Source organism: Anneissia japonica, unplaced genomic scaffold (genome assembly GCF_011630105.1).
Source record: "Anneissia japonica isolate Jap-2015-1 unplaced genomic scaffold, ASM1163010v1 scaffold288048_len465947_cov159, whole genome shotgun sequence".
Lineage (NCBI taxonomy): Eukaryota > Metazoa > Echinodermata > Crinoidea > Comatulida > Comatulidae > Anneissia > Anneissia japonica.
In genome coordinates, this window is record NW_022710625.1 from 366,675 (window position 1) to 371,531 (window position 4,857).

The 4,857-nt window shown below is 33.6% G+C and overlaps 1 protein-coding gene across 1 annotated transcript in view; it reads right to left on the reverse strand.

The window, feature by feature from the left end:
- The window catches only part of LOC117107075 (D(1) dopamine receptor-like), a 59,227-nt gene extending 56,157 nt beyond the window's left edge, over nt 1-3,070 (reverse strand). Inside the window, exon 1 of the mRNA XM_033248603.1 lies at nt 2,636-3,070. The gene's annotated coding sequence lies outside the window, so the exon portion shown is untranslated. The remainder of the gene's footprint in view (nt 1-2,635) is intronic.
- Between the last annotated feature and the right edge of the window lie 1,787 nt (nt 3,071-4,857).

Below are 4,857 nucleotides of genomic sequence, written 5' to 3' on the forward strand. Positions count from 1 at the left end.
TATATATATAGTTTAATGGTCAACGGTCTTCGAAATTACCTTGAATATAGAACAATATTATTACTAATGGCCTACTATTATTAATATTATTAATTCCGCCAACGAAGTTGGCAGGAGTTTTCGCCTGGTTTTTTATTTAGCTATTTATTTGACTGTCGGCATATTTCTTGTGAACAGCCTACAGCCCAGTTTTTATAAAAAAATTCGTCAAACCTGGTCACCATCTACCTTTACCTAAGATCTGGAGCTAATTAAATTTTGAAGGGTCAGGGTCAAAGATCAAGGTCACAATCAACAATTTTTTTTTTATTTATTGATGTAAAGCCCTTAGTTTCAACCACAAACTTGTCAAACTTGGTCACAATGTTCCATGACCAAAGATCTCAAAGTATTTGAATGTTGAAGGGTAAGGGTTAAAGGTCAAGGTCACAACCAACAAAAAAAAAACCCGATTTTTTTTAAATAGTTTTTATCAGAAATTTGTCAAACTTGGCCACGATGTTCCATCACCTGGAAGTGACTAAATTTGAAGGGTCAGGGTCAAATGTCAAGGACACAATGATCGAAAACTTGTATAACTGTTTGCCGATATAGAAGTGTGTGTGTGTGTGTGTGTGTGTGTGCTTATACGGGCTCACATGACCATTAATTTCAAAACGATATATGTGAAAACAGTTTGGTGTAGTAGTAAGAAGAGTGTTTTCCTCACTACCAGCCCCGGTTTCAAATCCCAAGAAGTCCACTTGTTCTTTTATATTTAATTATTATTATATAATTATAATTATATAATAATATAATTATTAATATATAATTATTAAATTATATGTAATTATATATATGAAATTCATACATATATATATAAATAGGGCCTATATATAGGCCTAATCACGTATCACAATATGTTTTGTATCCTTTAGAAAAAGCTCAGCTCAGACGTTAAGCTGAAGCAAACTGTATTTGCCTTCAGTAATAGACAAATATTTATCAAACTGCGAATGTTAAACATCACTCTATTCATAAGACAGGTCGATTAAGTTAAGGAGAGAGTTCTTAAGCAACACGTTTACACTAATGCTCATTCACATATAAACGTTTTACGTGAATGTAATTTCTTCGTCGGTGTTATGATATTGCTAGTTTATAAATTACTATCGGATTGCGGAGTATTATAAAACCCATAAATTTAAAAATGGTGTGACGACTAGCGCAATATTACGATATCGTGTGATAGGATTCACGGCTTTATTAGCAGGGAGCTCGGTATATGAATTTCAAATATTTTGTAAAACACGTTAATAGTTGAAGATGAATCAAATTTGTATTATTTTTATATTTTTAACTCATCTATAATTTACACAGCCTTGAAGGAGTAATATATATGTGGTTTTTTTTAATCAATTATCGAAAGGTTTAAGATACATTAAATATCATATTTAATAACAACTCAAGGAACTTTACCAATGTGTTAAGTTACCGTATGTAAGTGAGGTTTTATCTATCAGCACAACAACATTAATGATAAATATATATATATATATATATGTGTATATATATGTATATATATATATATATGTATATATGTATGTATATATATATATGTATATATATATATATGTATATATGTATATATATATGTATATATGTATATATGTATATATATATATGGTAATCATTATTATATTATTATTATTATTTAAGTAGTACAGTAGTAGAAATACAGTTAATAATACAGGGATTGTTAAATTGCTAGATTTTGGCCGCAGCTGAGGGGGTCGAATTAGCTGCGTATGGGTCAAATTCAATGATGACTGACACTCAATGGCGTATCTAGGAGTCTTAGAGCCTCATGAGGGCAGAAGGTGAAGGGGGAGGGTCTCGATGTTTTAGTGAGTGGTGCTGGCTCGCAAAATTAGATGATGGAGCATTTTCTGTGAGGGAAGACTAGGGGCGCGAGCTTTTTTAGGGGGGACGCGCCACTGCCGACGCTTCTGTCACACCGCTACATATCCTTAAGTAGAGTACAGTAAAATTAGGTATCAGAAGTTTACGACCCACGGCAGCCGCGCAGTCCACATCCACCTCTGGTGGCGAATTAGGTAGTATATCACCCAGAGACAATCTGCTTTGTTTCGTAGAGTGGTTAATTAGCGAGAGTTTTGATCTGTTTACTGTATGTTCAAACCGCATCCTGTATTTGTTGGATATTTTCCTATAGACAGACTAATCAACTTTCCACTCACTTTATTTATTACACTCAATAGGCCTAAACGTCTTTTTGATTATATTCTCTATTTGATATTATTCACTATAGCTCTAACTTAAGCATAAATTATGCTACACGGCTTCCAAGTCCATTAGGACAACCTATATTCAATGTTTAGGGCTACGGTAACAAGTAATGAACTCGAACTCGTATACGCCATTCACTCAATTACAACTCTTGCACAGTACAGCAAACAAATTACATACAAAAAAAAAACAAGTCATGACGTAGGCTTACTGTTAAATAGGCCAATATAATACGTTCGTATCTGTTTTTCAAAATTGATACAATGTCAACAACGAACACAATGCTTAAAGTGCTATTCATTCTGCATTGCTGGTCTAGAAAATAGAAATTATATTGCTGCCTAACCTTAGATCACGATCAAAATCCGTTGTCGTCAGAGTTCGTAGAATTTCCACTATAACACAGTATCAAACAGTCAGTTTCACCACTATTTAACAGGTGTGGTATTGCTGTGTACATAAAACAAATAGTGGGAAAGTTTTACTGGGCGCACTGAAGTCCTGAATGCCATTCAAATGTTAGAACTCTACCCACTGAACCGTTCCTAAATCGGGTTGACGAGTTGTCCACACACATCGTAAATATCTAGCCCCGTGGTGGGGAGGCATGGTGATGGTTAAACTCAAAAAATGACGACACGCAATATAGGCAGAACTAACTTAACATAAAAAATAAATTAATGACCTTTAATTAAACAACGACGAGCATGGTGCATTTTTATCTTAATGCACTGTAGCTACTTCTCGATGAAGCTCATTACATCCGTGGAAGGCTAATGTATCGTCCACCATTCCAAAATCGATTGTGACCGACGTACCAAGATGAGCGGCATTATTATACGCGGAGGTGGTCGATGTGAGGGTAATTTGTGGTAAATCATCTTTCTATAAGATGTCGTCAACCGTTAATAACAAGAAGGTCACGAGAACAATGAAATAAACACGTATTTTTTTATAAACGTTTCATATATTTATCAATTCAAGTTAAATTATGAAAATGATAAATGCTGTTCATGACCATGAAACACCATTATTACGATGATTATTTTGCCCATGCTCAGATCTCATCACAAGCCTTATTTGGCCATTTTCCCATCCAATCTCATATATAGGTTAATTATTTTCCAAATTGAAATGGAAATGTTTTATCTTACTCTATTGGTAGCATTGTATAGCAATATTTTATGTCATGCATTTTAACCACTATACATGATAGTCAGTTAATAAGTTCAAGGCATCGCGCGGATTTGCAGTGGAAGCTTGCAAACAATATGAGAACATTGGATTTTGTTTGAGGGTTGCCAAAGTGCGAGTCAGCGAGTCATCCAGCGAGTCATGACGGTAATTCATGCGGGACGTGTACCAACAGTGCGAGTCATGCGAGGCAGACCAAAGTCCACGCTAATAAGCACTTGTACAATTTATAAAACAATTACAATAATGAATAACTACTTTTAACATAATTATTTTGAAAAAGATAATGTCCAGCTATCCAGACGTGACGTAGAAGTAGGCCTATAATGAATGACTAGACTATGTAATGTTCATTTCACACCCATTCGCCGCATGCATGGAGGGAGGAACCTTATTTATTTTTCACAAAATAAACATAACTAGCCAAACAAATTTAAAAACATGAAATCAAACACAGTTGAAAGAGTAAACGTCATAATTTAGAATGCATAAAAGACTAATGATAATTAATTTATGGGCTAACATACATCATGTGATCCATCATGTTTAAAAAAGCAATAATTTCACAGTATTTATTCAAATAAACGCCCTGCTTTCAACAAAATCCCCATTGAATAAACGCGCCCCTTCCCCCACCTCCACAAAAAGAGGTCATTATGAATTTTCTTCGGATTGTCTATAAGTAACTATAAACGGATGAAACGGAAGCAACATCATTTTCAACATTGAATAAATTATCAATGTTTTACCCTAATGGAATGAAATTAACTGCTAATTAGGGATTTATAAGTCATGCAAAAACACTTAAACATTAATCATGTAGACTACATTTACGAGTAAACGCTGGCTCCTCAAAAATCAACAGAACAATAACGCCCTGGGGTGCTTATTAGAATAAATGCGGTATTATAATTATTGTATTATATATATAAATTTTACTTAATTTTCTGACTGTAATGCCAAATAATATAAAAACAAAGGTATGATTACCAATCAAATTATAACAAATCAATGCATTCAGGGTGTGGTGAAATGATGGGAAAGGTATGGGTGACACATTTTTAGGGAGTCTGCACTGATAAGTTCACAAGTTGTGGTTATGGTAATCCTCAAAAGTATAGAATAACCCATACTATTTTCGATATAATATATGTTGCATCTGTTGCATCAACCTATTCACTGCTGTAGAGCTATATACGATATATTGTTATTGAAATGGCTTACACAAGATATTTTAATAACCATAATATGCCATACTATTTTAATATTCTATTCATTTATTATTTATTTATTAATCTATTAAACAATAACAATAACATCAATTATTATCGAACATGCAGGTGGGTACGATTCGGCTGTTGAAAATTCAACCTT